The sequence below is a fragment of the Lonchura striata genome, chromosome 34 (assembly GCF_046129695.1).
Source record: "Lonchura striata isolate bLonStr1 chromosome 34, bLonStr1.mat, whole genome shotgun sequence".
In the NCBI taxonomy this organism is placed as follows: Eukaryota; Metazoa; Chordata; class Aves; order Passeriformes; family Estrildidae; genus Lonchura; species Lonchura striata.
In genome coordinates this window covers 2,335,314-2,351,785 of record NC_134636.1, presented here as the reverse complement: position 1 = coordinate 2,351,785, position 16,472 = coordinate 2,335,314, and positions in this window count along the sequence as shown.

The following is a 16,472-nucleotide window of genomic DNA, read 5'->3' as shown; positions in this document are numbered from 1 at the left end:
GGTAGGCTGGATATCAGGGAAAGGTTCTTCCCCAGAGGGTTCTGAGGCACTGAACATGCTCCCCAGGGTCTGCTCATGGCCCCAGGGCTGCCAGAGCTCCAGGAGTGCTTAGACAACGCCCCAGGCACAGGATGGGATTGTTGGGGTGTCCTGGGTAGAGCCAGGAGCTGGAATCAATGAACCCTGTGTGTCCCTTGCAGCTCAGGATATTCTGTGATCCTGTGATTCTTTCCAGAGCCCATGTGCTCTCGAACCTTGGGAGGTGGACACTTGAGGGAGAGAAGGGCCATGGGAGTGGGAGAGCCCCAGAGGAGGAGCTTAAGGGAATCTTGGGCTCAGGCCTTGTCCTGGCTGGCTCAGGAGGGCTCAGTCTGTCCTGGTGTGGCTTCTCTTCTGTCAGCTCCAGACAAAACGCTTTCCCAAAGCTTTCCTTTCCCAAAGCTTGCCATGAACAGTGTCATTTTCCTGGACAAAACAGCTCAGGACCTGGATCATTAATCCTCCACTGTGCTTTGAAGATGGGTCCTCTCTGGCAGGGGATGGAATCCAGAGACTTCTTGGTCTTTTTGAACTGCAAAGGCCCAGTGTCATTGCTGAGACAAGGTGTCCCCTCAGGGCAGGCATGATCAGTGTCCCAGTGATGCTGGTCCTTCCTCTCAGGAAGGACAGTGGAGCCTGCCAAGTGTCCCCATGGGCAGCTGGAGCACAAAAGTGGCTCCTTTGTTCCCTGGGAGCTCCTTCTCTGTGAAATCCCATCTCCTTTTCAGTCCATGGTCTGGCCATTCCCCTGGACTCTCCTTCCCATCTGAAAGTGAAGGAGAGACTGAGCTCATCTCCCAGCAGCTTTTAGCACTCCTTGGACCTCAGAGAAGTTAGAGCCAGGAGCCCTATGTCTGGGAAAGAGAATTATCACACACCCTGATTTGCTGATTCCTTTTGGAGACATGAGAGCAGAACTAGTTAAGAAAACAGAGTGGAGAGGAGGGGAGTGTGGGAGTGGTCTCAGAGCAGATCGTTGGTAGCTCTGTTTGGATCCCCCTCCAGTGTGTGTTAGGGGACACATCCCGAGAAGAATCAAAACCTGGAAATTACTGTGGACAATGAGCAGCTTTGAAGGCACTCTGGAAATATTGCAATGGGGAAGTTGCAGTTGGCACCAGGAAATAGTCAAGGAGCAGCTGGGCTGTGGTGGGGAAGGTGCATCCCCACAGCAGATGGGACCAGTGTAGCCCTGCAGCTACAGCCCCTCCCATTGTATGGCAAACCAGAGAGGTCTCCTGCAGGGAAATCCACCTCCCTTTGTCTTGCTTTGAAAGACAGATGTCTGCCAAGGAAAGCGGCAACCTGCCGTGGAATCCAAAATGTGACCACCTTCCTCCCAAAGTATTAGAACTGCAAAATTATTGGGCTTTCAGGCAAAGATACGGGAAAGGAATAACAGTTCTTTACTAAGATATGTATGTAAAAGAAGGCAAAAAATTACAACGGTGGCAGCAACAACAAACAGAACCACAGACCCAGTGCCAGCCAGAACCACAGACCCAGTGCCAGCCAGAACCCAGACCCAGTGCCAGCCAGAACCACGGACCAAGAACCACAGATCCAGTGCCAGCCAGAACCCAGACCCAGTGCCAGCCAGAACCCTGGACAGTTTCACCCTCCAATCCACTGTCATTTTTGCTGTTGTATATATAGTGGAATCAGAAAATAGAGTTTACTTTTTTAAGTTCTTTTCCTTTTCCATCTAACCTGCTTCTGTAACTGATTTCCTGTCACAGTGTGACACTGCTGTTTCATTAGTTACAATTTCTACAAATGCTTGGAGTCCTTTGATTCGGTTTCACAGATCTATTGGGGTGTGATATCCTCAACTCCCACCCCGTGCCCAGGTGGCCGGACCCTGTGTTTGTTTTATTCCTTCAGGAGGCCACTCCTCGTTACCCCACTTTTGATGTCCCCCAGTTTCTCTGATTAATTCTCTTTTGTCTCTGTTTAAGGCATTGTAGACTGGTATTCCTAAATTATCTCTGTCTTGTTTTGGCAGCAGAAAGAATCTTGGTTGTATAATTCCTAGAGTACAACTTCCTTTCCACGGGGGAGGGAGTTTTGGATAAGCTTTTTCCCACATATCCAGAATAAGCTGTCTGGTGCTTTTCAGTACTCCTCTCCTTGGTTATTCATGTTTTCCCAAAATATACATATTTCGGGGATCCCATAATAGGGGATTTTCCCAGGATTATTACACAGGAAAATTTAATTTCATTTTCATATTTAGAATTCTTTTTCCTCTCTTGGGCTCAATAGTGTGTCAATTTTCTAGGAATGCACCACGTAGAAGTTTATTATAGAGTTTTATCTTTTACAGGGGGTTTGTCCTAAATTATCCAAGAATCTCCTTCCCATATGCCAGAGGCACTCTTCTCTGTCGGAATGGAGGGAATATTTTCCTGGCTGTCCTGAGATGTCCTGATCCCCAGGAGAGCACTGCTTTTCGCCTTCGTCCATGGAGAAAGCTTCCAAGATTTTGAGATTAATTGGAATCTACGAGTGTGCAAAATAGATAGTAGTATAGCTTATCACAGGCTGAAAAACTTAAATTTTGGGGTTTTTAGTATGGAGGTGGATTGGAGACAAGATGGAGAATTTTGGGCATTGTCTGATCTCCTTCTTGTTCTTCATCTACTCCATTTTCTGCAGTGTTGGGAGCACAGGATGATAGATTAGAAAGAACCGCAATGCACATATTATGTGGACAGAAAAATAGTTATTGGTAGAAAGATAGAAATGAAGTATGTTCTAAGAATTAATTGGATGGAATAGCTTTAAAAGACCTAGAATCTTTGTTTCTTGTGACTTTTGGTGCCTTCTCTTTGTACGCTAAGTCTGAGATGTAGACAGCGTGCAGAATTTCTGGTAAGAGAAAAATAAACAATGACCTGCAGAATTAAAAACCAAGAGTCCCGTCCGTCTCTCATTCCTGGCACAGAAATTTTTAGGGGTCTCCCCATCAGGGGGACCCACGAGGGAGGTTTCAGCAGACTGGTGCCTCCGTGTAAAAGTTTGGGCTCAACAAGAAGAAACTGTGCCAAGAGTCCTTGACAAAAGCCGGAAAAATTCCTCCGGAGGTAAACATCTCGGCGGGTTGGACACTCGGAGGAGCCGCTGGAAGGGGCCGATTCCCGTGACCTGCTGGTCGGAGCAGGGGCTACACCCGAGAGCAGCAGAGCCATCAGGGTCAGGAAAACTGTCAAGGAATCAGAATGGGGAGTTCCCTACCGAAAACTGAGTCGGATGTGGCTAATAATCTAGAGATATTGATGAGGCAGCATCAATTCGGGTCCCTAGACAGGAACTGGAAGTTTTGTCATCCTGGGTGAGGGAGGTGTTCCCAAACATCTCCGTTAATGATTTATCTGACCTAGATGTGTGGGAAGATGTTAATACAGAACTCACCATGCCGAGACCCACAAAGATCAGAAGGCTGCGAGCCTGCTCTCAGTCTGCAGAGTTGTTTATGAAGTAATTCACGCAGCAAAATGGCAAAAGCACCCTGTAAAAGCTGTTCTGCGAGCCCCCACAACCCCCCCACAGCGTCTCGGGAGAACCTGCCCCCCAGATCACAGGAGGAAGGTCTTATCGCTGTGAGTGCAGGCGCGGGGTCATCCCCGGGGCCGGGGGAGGTGGGCGGTCGGGGTGGTGCAGCCCAGGCAGAGCCCGAGAGGGATCTCGGGGCACTTCCAAAACCCAAGCAGAGGAGGGGTGTGATAGATGAGAAATGCAATGACTGACTCTCACAGTTAACAGACAAATATCATGTATATAGGTTTAGAAAAGTTTTACAGATTTATAGTTCTGTTTTACCCCCTTGCGTTGTTATCAAGGGACAGCCGGGGTTGGGACATCTGGGAGGGTCGGCTTGGTCACTAAGGCGACATCTGACCTCCAGTCAGGATTTGAGGAAGTGATTTCCACCACTGGACAGCAAGGAAGGGGTCGATGGACAGAACCTTGGAAGGGGTTAAAGGGTTAAAAGGCGAAACCTCTGTTGTGTGGGGGAGCACGTGGTGGGGAAAATCATAACATTTGCTCTATTCAGTCTTCAGTTGTGTTTTTGGTCTGGTTTAATAAACCTTTCCAAGATGATGACAAGTGAGTAGCCATTTCTCACAGGAGGACATGGCATTTTTCCAATTCTTTACAACTGCTCATGTTTCTGAGATGGGAGTGGGGGGTCTGTGGGAGTGAGGGGGTCCCAGGCAGTGGTAGGGACTGGAAAGCAGCCGCGGCCCTCCCCACCCCTTTCCTCATCTTGGGGACATTCCAAGCAGCAAAGCCTGCCTCCGGAGCTTGGGTGGCAACACCTCTGTCACTTGGCCATCCCTCCATAGCTCCTGCCCCCCAAAAATTATGTTGGAAGCGTCTTTCCAGCCCCCGCGGTGGGCAGGGGCGGTCTCGGGCAGATCGGGTTCCTCTCAGCCAGACCATGCAGCACCAGGGCCACCAAGGGGACCCACTGCAGCCAACTCAGTTACGTTATCGATTCAATACTGCGATGTCAGATCCTTTGCCGCACTCAAGGCAAGCTTTCAAAGCATCTTTTCCAGTTCCCTTTTCAGGTGAATAAAATACAGCAAATATATTGTCAGGTAAAGGGGATGTGTCGGAACAAGACACATCTGCTGCAGCACGCATTCCAAACACTGCTCAGGAGAACAGAGCTCAACCCATGGCTTATTTAGGAGCACAACAGCCACCAGTTCAAGATATCAGCAGTGAAAATATTACAATCATCACAGCCGGATGAGGCATTCCTATGCCATCACAGCTCCCATACTGCTTTTAGCCCACAACAGGCAGGACTGCAGCGCCTCACCAGTCCAGCTCCATGATTCACCCACACGATTTCCCATTTCAGAAGGCTTTATACAGCAGCTCTTCCTCCAACTCGAGGAATGTGCTCAGGAATTCCCACCACGACATGGTGCAGTTTTTTCAAAGCTCCCCTCCAGGGCAAGATGGCAACACCCTTTCTGCATCCTCTGTAAATACTCCCTACCTGCCTCCATGGATGCCATCTGCAGTGCCACTGCACCCTCATTTCCCCTGTGTGCACGACCACAGGTGTCCCTCCCCATGCCTCAAACCAGAGGGGCACGGGTGCATGGGATGATGCAACCTTCAGGCCAGAAAAAGGTGCAGCCTGGCAGACTGCAAATCCACCGAATACAGCCATGGATTTGGTTCCATTTGACAGAAGTGTCTCAAGAGACATGTCCAGTTCAATGAACTGGGCAGACATCAGGAAGGAACCACTGAAAGGAAGAGGTTTGGATGTAGCAGACACAGATAGCATTGCATTGCCAGTGAGATACGGGACATGAAATTAAAATCCTAGATGGGAACTTTGGATCATGACGTTGTGAAAAGTTTAGTGAAAGCAGTGAAAATTAATGGCCTCAGTTCTCCATATTTCAAATAGCTTTTGAGAGGCACATTCAACAATTATAATCTGGTGCCTTTTGGCTGTAGGTACATTGCCTCGGCAATTTTTACAGATTCACAGCTCCTGCTGTGGGACACAAGATTGCAGAGAGCTCTCCCTCAACTGAGAAATGATTATGCAGGAGGGCCACATGCAGCTCTCACACTGGCCCAATTAGCAGGACATGAACCCCATGACAAACCTGATTTCAGTCAGCAGAGCTGCCTCAAGATGCGATTGCAGACATCACAGAGGCAGCACAAGAGGTAATTTTGCAAATCCCACCAGCTGGAACTCCAGAAGGCATTTATACCAAATAAAGCAAGGTCTTTCTGAAGCCTTCACTTCATTCATCGATCGTCTCACACAAGCAGTGGACAGACAAGTGTGGGATGAAGCGGCAAAGCCACATCTGCTTTGAAGTCTCACTTTTGCAAACGCCAGTGGAGAGTGCAAATGTATAATTAGTGCCATGCCTGGCACTAGCCATGACTGAAATGATAGAGGCATGCAGGAAGGTGGGCACACCTCAGCACGTCGCAGCAATCCAAGCAGGCTTTTGGGGAGAACAGGTCGGGAAACTCCTCCAAGAGCAGGACTAAAGACTTTCAAGAACTCTCACAGTGCTTTGTCCAATTATTCAACAGGGCAACTCCACAGAAAATGCAGCAGCACTGAGTCATTGTCCAAGATGCAAAAAAGGGGAACAAATATTATTCCAAGTATGATATAGATGGAACTCTTTTATTGTGAAAAATGCTTCATAGGGAGGGAAAGCACCATGTAAAGGTAAAAGTATTAGTAATGATTTAACTACCAAAAATGTCTCTGAAAACAGAGCATTTGGGAAACGTCAGTCAGATTCTATCTGCAGGGTCAGCAGCTGATTCGTCAGTGGGTCAGAATTTTGGTCATCGTTGGTACTTAGTTTGTAACCTTTGTTGTTTTTGGGGTTTTATAGGTAATATTGATAAGTAGTGATTGTTGATAATGTTATATGAATGCTTATAAAAGGTTGTCTTAACCTCTTCAAGCACTTCCTGTTGATAAGTTATTTATATAATGTGAATTCTCTGATTTTCCTAATAAGAATTATTATTAAGGTATTGTTGTAGTATTTACAGCCGGCTTTCACGTTTTACTGTCTCTATATGTGATCACCTACAAGCCACGTGTCTCTTCAGAATCCTGACTGTTTGTTTCTTATCTACTCACATGTTTTCTTTATCCAGACTGCGAGTTTTGTGGCTTTCTTCCGTTATTCTTACAGAAGTACTCCAGCAGAGAGTCCAGCTGTAACATTAACTTCTTTTTTGGTTTTCAGTTTTGTACTAGGTGATCAGTCTCTTATTCAGAGAGACTCGTTCTGCACTTCCTCCACTTTCACACTCTCAGTGCTCACAATCCTGACTGTGACTGTTTTCAGATCTTTCAAGAAGAGGTTGGTTGTGTTTGAGGAATCTCTATCCTGAAGGAAATTTCGGAGGTATTCAATTACTTGATGGTTTGATTGGTTTTTAACCCTAAGGTTTTTTACTCATAACTGTTATTTTAAGAGTCTTGTTTTAAAATGTGTTAAGTGACACCCACCAATTAGCGTTTGGGTGAGTGGGTGGTTTGGAACTCCAGTACTCTCAACAGCTGGGGGGACACCTCCAGATCAACCAAGCCTCTCATCTTCCTTCTGCTCCTCAGCAGGCTGAGCAGCTCCACTCGGAGCACTGAACTGCAGGAGCTCAACACCCAGGTCACCTGTGCACTGTCCCCCTTATTTATTTCTGTCCCTTTTCTCCAGGGACACACAGCACCACCTTCAGCTTCAGCTTGGAGGTCCCACCTGCTTCCCTCTCCCAGCAGCATCCACTGCTACCATGTTCTGCCCAGGGCTGCTGCTTCACCCTGAGGCCAAGGCTGGCTCTGGTGTCTCCTGATGAGGCTTTCCCCTGTTCTCTCCTGGGTCCCAGCAGGAAATCTTGGACCAGAAGCAGTTTGGTAGCACCTCAAATTCCCATTTTTTTTCTCGGGCACAGCTCTGGCCTCAAGCAGGGAGATTGCACAACAGCTGGCAAGAGCCTCGTTGTGCCAGTAAAAAAAACTGAAACTAATATTTTCCTGGAAAAACTCTTTATTCCAAAATAATGGCTGGCAGTTGGTGAGGAACAGGACAACTCCTGGCACAGCTCTCCTTGTCCTCCTGCTGGTGCTATTGGTCTTGGGCCAGCTGCAGCTGCAGAGGGCACACCTGGAAGAGGCACAAGGCCAGCTCAGCACTCCAGGGGCAGCTGCAGCCCCACGGTACCAGCTGTCAGGGCAGACACAGCCCTGGCAAACACTTTGTCCTTGCAGGAGGGGAAGGAAGAGGCTCCCAGACTGGCCCTGAACAGAGCTCAGGGCACTGAGCCCTTTCCCATAGTCTGTGTCTCAGCAACAGGGCTGCTGCTTACCCAAGGCACTGAAGAACCCTTCTACTTGAGCTCCTTGGAAGCCCCAGGCACAGGGGGCAAACTCCCCCTCTCCTGATGCCTACAATGTCCCTTCCAGCTCCTCCATTGATGTTCCACCTGCACAAAGGGTGGGAGGAAGGATTACATGGAGCAAAAGGACCTCTGGATGTCAGGGCAAGGAGATGTCTCTTCAGAGACCCTTAATTGCACCAGATAACATTGGGGGTATAAAGCACTCGCTGTGGGCTCTGGAAGAGAGTCAGGTGTGTGTCTGGGGACACTGAGGCAAGGAGGGGGCACTGGAGTGAAAGAGCATTTGTGAAGGCCATGGGGTGCCTCAGGAGAGAGAAAATGCCAGTGTGTGCCCACAGTGAGGAGAGGGAGAGGGAAGGAAACAAGCAGAGGACTCCAAAGTGCTGCCTGGGGAGCCGTGTCATATTCCAGAGGAGCCTGAGGCTCTGCAGAGGCAGCAAAAGCCCCTTTTACCTGCCCAAGTTTCTTGCTGGGCACAGCGTTGAATTCCCTCCTCTCTGTCCTCTCTTCTGATGCCTCCAGACCCCGCACATATTCCAGGCCTTTTCTTGGCTGCCGTGACAGCCACTTCCCTTCTGCTCCAGCAGCCTGCCGAGTATTCGGAGAGGAGATGATTCCATTCTTTGAAAGCATCAGAAAAGCTGTCCCTCAGAACTCTCCATCTCTGGAAGCATCTCCTGAGCACCAGCAGTGCAGCTGCTGCTCGGCCCTTGGCACAAAGCTCTGCTCAGTTTAGTCCATCCCTCAGGACAGCTGCACCAAATCCAAACCCCCAGGTGTTGTTTCCTCTTGCCCAGGCACAGCAGAAGCAGCTCCCCGAGCCCAGCTTTTGGACTGGAGCTGGTTTGAACAGCAAGCTCCAGAGCTGTGTCAGGAATCCTCCCCACAGGCCAGTGGTCCCTGGCTGGAGTAGGTCAGCCAGATGAGGCTGCCTGCTGCAGCCCTGACTGCTTTGCCCAAGCTGGCCATGGACTGACAGGGATGTAAATTCCCACCTCTTGATGGGAAACAGCACCGGAATCCTTCAGGGATGTTTGAGTGGGCTGAAGATCAATCCCAGTGCCTACCTGCACGCAAGACCAGTCCGTGTCCCTGCCGGGAGCTGATCTCTGCAGGATGGTTAATTTTTTCCTTAGATTCCCTTTGGAAATTTCACTCTTGGCAAGGGCAGTACTCAGGGCTTGAGCCTTCTCTCTCCATTCCTGTTCTCCATTCTCTCTTTGCTTCAAAGCAGCAGCCACATGCTTAAGCTCTTCTCTCATGGCTTCCCTCTCAGCTTCCCTTCTCATTTGCTTGAGTTCCTTCCTTTTCAAGGAAGTTGTGTGCATTAAATTCTTCTTTTCCAGCATTTTCATCTGCTTCTGGTACAACTTGATTTCCCTCTCCCTCTCTGACAGGAGGGCAGTAATGTGAGCAAGATGCCCCTGCAAAGCTTTGGCCTCTGCTACTTCTTTCTTTAGCATCTCCATTTGCTTTTCCTGTGTTTCAAGTTTTTCCTTCTTAATTTGAAAGATGGACATTACAGTCTGGAGTTCTTCCTGAAGGGAACGATTCCTGTCTATGGCTGTATTTGCTCGAACTTCAGAGGCTGTGACTGATTCTTCCAGGATTTTGATCTGACGCTCCAGTTTTTCTTTATTTGCCTGAAGATTGTCCAGTTCACGCTCCAAAAGAGGGAGAAAAAGAGTCAGGGATTCCACCTCTGTTTGCTTTTCATACCAAACCTAACCTCCTGCCGCAGTGGCAGGCACGGGCTGCCCCTCTCTCCCTGCCTCTGGGGATGCTGCAGACTCCCCCCTTGTTACTGCAGATCTTTCCCAGCTCCCTCAGCCTGTCCCAGGTTCCTTTCTGTCCTTCTCCGACCTCTTGGAGCCCTGCTCAGGTGTTCCTTTGGGGAGGAACAGAGCTCCAGGTGTGGACACTGAGAACTACAGCTTCAGGGGCAGAAAGCTCCAGCAGGGAGGAAAACCAGCAGCCTCAAGCCTACTTGGCTTTGACATGACTGTGACATCTTTTCCTCCTTATTCAGAAGAATGCCATTAGGAAAGTTAAACTGGAGGAAGGTGCTCCTTAGATATGATAAGAGAAGGCCCCAAAACAGCAAAGAAATGGCCCTTCATGGCATCTGCCATTCTTACCAGCACATCCTCTGTGGGGACATCCCTGGCCTGAGGAGCAGTGAGGCTCACAACAGGACCCTTTTCTGAAAAGAGAAGATATTCCGGCTCAGGATTTGATCCCAGGGTCTCCAACAAACAAGGCTTCTTTCTAGGCAGAGGGTGGCAGTGCCTTTGTCACTGTCCTAGAGCTCCCCTTGCCGCAGGATCTGTGTCACAGGCTGGAGTTAATTTGGTGATCACTGATGGCCAAGGATGACTGCACGGGCCCTGTGGCTTGACAGGACTCGGGTCTTCTCCCTTCTGGTGCTGATCGTTTCTCCCTGTTCAAGCACAGACCTGTGACTCCCACAGGGATGTCACACTGCCAGGACTTCCCAAGGCTGGAGCCAGCCTAAACTGAAAGGCTGAGCCTGTCATGCCAGGGTGTGGATGGGACAGTTTGGTCAGAGAGAGAAACAGAGAGCTTTCCCTGGCATCATCCTGGGGAAAAGCTGTGAGAGCGCTCAGAGAAGGAATTCAACCAATTCTTATCTCAGTCTCTGCACCTGGTATTTGTGAGCATGTGTTGTACATAATGTTCATGGAAAGATATTCTAGAGAAGGTGTCATTCCTAATCAGCCTATGGTGTGAGGGGTGTTGTTTGGGGACCAGTCCGGTTCTAGGTGAACGATCCTGCCTATAAATATGTGGTTTTCTAATAAAGCTTGCTTTACTGCTTCCTGAGCATGGATGCAATGTGGCTTCTCTTCAGTCATTCCTAACTCAACGGCGACATCAGGGTGACCCTGAGCCACTCGTCACTCCACCCGCTCTCCCACCCGTGCTCTGCGCCCGTGCTAGCCCAGCCTGCCATGCTTGCCTGAGCTCCAAGTGACCAAGTGGCTGCAGTCCCTGGTCATGCAGTGGACAGCCAACAGCAGTTTGTCCAGCTGGGACTGAGCTTCGCAGTGGGCACCGCTGGCCTGTCGGAACAGTGTGGCCAAAGCCTCTGCTCTGTCCTCTGAGCTGCAGAGCCTCGAACGCAGCTCAGAGACCTCAGCCTCCAGCAGCTGCACCGAGTCCCTCAAGCGCCGCTCTCCTGCCCGGGACTCCTCCAGCTCCTGCAGCAGCTGCTCCTCTCGAGTTGCCTGGGCAGCATTCTTCTCCTGCACTGCTTCCTGCAGGCAGCGGATCTGGAGCAGGGATGCACACAGCCTCAGGGCCCGGGCTGCTCCTGGGGCAGCAGAGCAGGCAGGAGGGCGAGCCACGAAGGAGAAACGACTTCAAGCAAAAACCACAGTGGGCATCAAAGGGGCAAAGCCGAGGATTCCAGGGAGACAAAGTAAAACAAAGGAAGGGAGGCAAGGGGCGTCCTTGTGGGGGCAGCTCTGAACACCAGATGAACTCTGGCTGTGCTGGAAGAGCCCTTCCCAGCCTGCCATAACCACTCCTGTGTCCCCACATTGCTCAGTGCCTGGCCCAGGCACAAACTCTGCCTGGGACAGCACTGCTAACAGAGGGATGGAGGAGCTCCAAAGGAGTCTGCTCCTGCTTCTCCTCTCAGACTTCCTGCTGGGACCCAGGAGAGAACAGGGGAAAACCTCATCAGGAGACACCAGAGCCAGCCTTGGCCTCAGGGTGCAGCAGCAGCCCCGGGCAGAAGTGGATGCTGCTGGGACAGCTTCCTAGTTTGACTGTATGGTGCCTTTATCCCCAGTAGTCTGCCCTGTTTATGTTGAATAATAAGTTCTACACCTTTAAGGCTTGTTCCGAGAGTGAAGGGGGGGAGGGAAGAAGCATGGAGTTTGTTTTCAAGGTTTTCAAGAACTGACTGCACTCACTCCTCCACATTCCTGCTGCTGGACTGTGTTGTCTGCAGACAGATAGACAACAAGACAGAGCTCTCCTTTGCTTTTCTAGTTAGTTTTAGCTAGCTGAGGCAAAGAAGTTCCCTGGACTGTGTTTTTTTCCCGTTTTCTGGAGCTGCTCTGGACTGAACACCAGAAGAGCAGCAGCAGCAGCACCTGTGGCCCAGCGGCATTTCCAGCGCCGGAGGGACTGATCAGAGACTGAGCCCAGCTGCAGCCCAAGTGGTTTTTTCTGAGTTTGTCTCTCTCTTGGAGTGGCAAGAAGTTTTACTGTTTAATATTGTTTAAGTTTGCTTGTTTAATAAACAGTTTTTTTCCACTTTTCTCCAAGGAGGTATCTTTCCTGAACCAGTTGGGCGGGGAGGGGCCAATTGAATCTGCTTCCTACAGGAACCCTTTTGGGGGCTCTTTCCCAAATTTGCCTTGAACCAGGACAGAGAGGGAACCTTCCAGGCTGAAGCTGAAGGTGGTGTTGTGTGTCCCTGGAGAAGAGGGTGCCAGTGCACAGGTTACCTGGGTGTTGAGCTGCTGCAGTTCTCCTATGTGGTCTGAGAGGAGCTGCTCGGCCTGCTGAAGCGCAGAAGGAAGATGAGACACCTGTTTGATCCAGGCCAGGTTCTTTTCTTCCAGGTTTCTGAGGCTCAGATCCTTCTCTTCCAGAGTTAGAATTGGCCTGCGGAGCAGATGGCCATGAGAGACCTTCGTGTCCCTCGGGCTCCTCAGAGGGGAACTTGGCTCAGATCAGAAATGCTGGGTTTAGGATTGCTCTGCCAAGCAGAGGAATCAGGAAGCCAGGCTGATCCAGCTCCCAAAGGGCTCAAGTTACCTGACCCAAGGTGGAGCTGATGGATTTATCCAGCTCCTCACACTGCAGCTTGGGCAGGGTTAAGACACCGACCTAACAACTGAACACCCCCCTAGAGGGAAAAAGCTACTCCAAAAGCCTTTGTCTTCAGAAAAACTGTAACTATAAGCTCAAAAGAAATTAGGCACAACATCCAGAGAATGAAACACGTCTGCAGGGACACTTCAGAACTCTGCCCCTTAGGAAATGCTGGCAGATGCAAAGATCAGAAAGAGGGAATCCATTCCTCACAATGCAGGGTCCCATTCATTTACCTGGCTTTTTCCCTCTCCAGGGCCTCACTCCCATCCTGCTGAGCTTTGTGGACAGTCAGTTCCTGCCACTTTCTGGAGGCTGCCAGCCAAGATGCCAACTCTTCCACCTCAAGTCAAACAGAACAAAGCAGTCAGAGGCTACAGCCTGTCCCTGTCAGCCACAGCAGGCACTGTGAGGAAAGGCAAAAGACAATTTTCCATTTGTCCCTGCCCTGAAAGGACCAGATTCACAATGGATATGGACAACTTGTTTCCAGCTCTCACTGGGTCACCAGGGGCATGTGGAAAAGCACATCAAAAGCAAGGCTAGCAGGAGGAGTCCGGCAGAAATCCATGCTGATGGTTCTGGCCAGCAGCCCAGAGGACTAGCCCAGCTGTCCAGGGCAGCAGCTGAGATTCAGCAGAGCCTGAAGTGTCCTTCAGAGCAGCTGCCATGGAGCCCACAGCATGAGGCAGCCCCAGGGATCACCCCCTGAGCTCTGCTCTGGCATGGAAAGGTAAGAAGGGCACAGAACTCCTGCTGGATGACTGCAGTGCCGCTGCTGTTTCACTGACCTGCTTTTGTGCAGCCTCCCTCTGCTCAGGGAGGAGATCAATCTCCTCTTTGATGCCTACTAGCAGGAAGCTATTTGAGTCCTCTGTGGTAAAAAGCTCGTCTATCAGGAACTGCAGGAACAGGCAGGGAAAAGAGCACAATAAGGAGCAGGGAAGATGTCTCCATGGAGCGGGGAAAAGCAGCAAGCAGAGAGACAGCTCCCCCAAAGGCAGAAGCTGTGCTTGAGAGGGTGGACAGCAAGGACACAAAAGCAGTAGAAGACAGAGCTGGGGACACCAGCAAGGCAGTGCAGGACCAGGAGTGCCAAGGGGAGAAAGAAAGGGCCTCAAGTGGCTGAGTGAATGGAAAGGTGTCGAGCTGAGCGAGGCCTCAGCAGCTGAGCCTGTGGCCAGTGGGGAGGACAAGCAGAACTTCTCACCTGAGCTGTCCTTTGTGTCCTTGCCAGCGCTTCCCAAACCAGTCCAAAGGAATGCTGTGCATCAGTGGATCTTGGGGCTGGGGGGATGTTCCCAGAGTCTGCATGCTGGGAACTGTCAGTGCAGCTACAGGAACTGGCCATGCTGCCCCTGCTGTCTAAGGACACCTGAAAGCCCACCCCAGCTGTTAGTCAGGAATTCTCTTCCAATTCCAAAGTACCCCCGAGATGTCCCTTCTAACCCCAACAAGAATGGGTGTTCATTCATGGAGAGCCAGTTCCAAAATTCAGCTAAATGCACAAAATCTGCCTCTGCATTGAGCACGGTTTGTGCTTCGTGCATTTATTCCTGGGCTTACAGTGAAATTAAATAGGGTCCTCTGAGGTCAGGTTCCTGCTCCATTCTGCAGAGTCACTGTCCCAGACCCTGTGGAGCTGATGGAGGAGAGAATTCTCCTTTGGGGAAAAACAGGGCACAGAGAGATGCAACTTTCCCCCTTCCCAGCAGTCAGGAGACCCATGGCAGGGCAGCTTCTCCCTTCCAGGCTTCCTGCACTTGCCTTCCCTAATTCCCATTGCAAAACGGCTCTGAGCCAGCTCACCACAGCTCACAGTTCATTCACCTCAGAGGCTCTTGGGAGAGTCACTGGTGAGAAAGCATTTGGGAGGTGAACTGCTGGCTCATTCCAAGCCCTTGAGCTTCCTGGAGGAGCACGGGTGAGAACCTGCTCAGACTGCAGGGCTGCTCCTGAGGGAGTCACCCTTCCAAGCCAGGAGCCCCCTGCTCCCTCCCAGGTTTGTCCCCAGAGCCAGCACCAAAGCTGCCACCAGCTCTGGAGCAGCCAGCTGTGCATGCCTCATTATTCCCAAAGGAAACGTTCCCCCATGGGACAGTTCAGGCCCACACAGCCCTCCGTGGGCTTGGCACAGGGAGAGCAGCAGCTTCCTCACCCGCTGGGTCTCTGTCTGCCCCTTGGCATGAGCAGCGTGGGCCACGGCAAATACCAATATCCGGGGGATGGTGGCAGTGAAAAGGCTAAAAGTCAATATCCAAAGGCCATTGGCCTTGGCTGGTCCAAACCCTGATGTCCAAGGGTCATGGGCCTTGGCTGGTCCAAACCCTGATGTCCAAGAGTTGTTGGCCTTGGCTAGTCCAAACCCTGATGCCCAAGGGTCATGGGCCTTGGCTGGTCCAAACCCTGATGTCCAAGGGCTGTTGGCCCTTGCAGGGTCAATAGCACAATATCAGAGTGCCATTGGCCTCTGCAAGGTCCAAACCCCCAAGGCCCAAGAGCTGTTGGCAGCTGCAGAGTGCAAACCCCAAACGTTCCATGGGCTGTTGATGGTTGCCAGGGTCCAAACCCCAAACATTCCAGGAACTGTGGGAGAGCCCTTCCCCTGGCTCTACCCTCATCCCAGCTCCCTGCTGGCACTGGCACTGGCTCTGCCACTCCCATGTCCCCACAGCCCTGCTGGGCAGCCTGGCAGTGGCATGGCTCGTGACAGGAGCTCAAAGTTCTGGGTCCAGACAGTGTCAGTTTTACACATCAGCATTACCCAGACAGCAGGCTTTGACCCACAAGCTCTTTACAGGTGCACTCAGCTCCTGAGTCACAGGAATTCTTCTGTCTTCCCTGACAAAGGGGAGATGTAAGCAAAAGCCTAAAAATATTCTTACTGGTTAAAAATATTCATGGAAAGGAAAACTTTGGGTTCAGAACAGCCACATGGGGAAGAAAAATATTGTTCCAGGATCTTTTGAAATTTCTCCAGTGCAAAGAACTGTAGTATTTAAGGCTCATAAAACAGATTAAGAATCCTGAGACATCCAGGAGTGGATTTTTTTTTCCCTCTACTCTCTGGTGATATATCAATAGGCTATCTAGGCAGAAGAAAAGTCTTGCCAAGTACATGTTTTGGTTTAGGGCAAATTTAGGGAGGAAATTTCTGAAGGGCTCCTTTTAGAAAGCAGATTCGAGTTGCCCCTCCCCTACCCAGTTCGGATCCTCCTGAAGGTACCTCTACCATGCATGCCCAGGAAAGAAATAATAACCAGGGTTAGAGGGGCTCTGCCTCTAGCCAGGGAGAGGCACGGGAAAACCGAATCTTCTGGATGGTGTGGATCCAATGGCCTGGCACATTAGAACTACAAAAATATGATACCTTAGCTGATACTGGTGCACACTATACCCTGATACCATCAGGACATGTGGGGCAGAACCTGTTTCCATTGCTGGGGTGACGGGGAATCGCAGCAATTGACCCTGTTGGGAGCCGAGGTGAGCCTGACTGGGAAGGAGTGGAAGAAACATCCATTGTGACCAGCCCAGAGGCCCCGTGTGTTCTGGGCATAGACTTCCTCTGGAACGGATGTTACAGAGACCCAAAGGGACTCAGGTGGGCTTTTGGCACAGCTGCTGTAGAGGCACAGGACATTAAGCAATTGAACACCTTG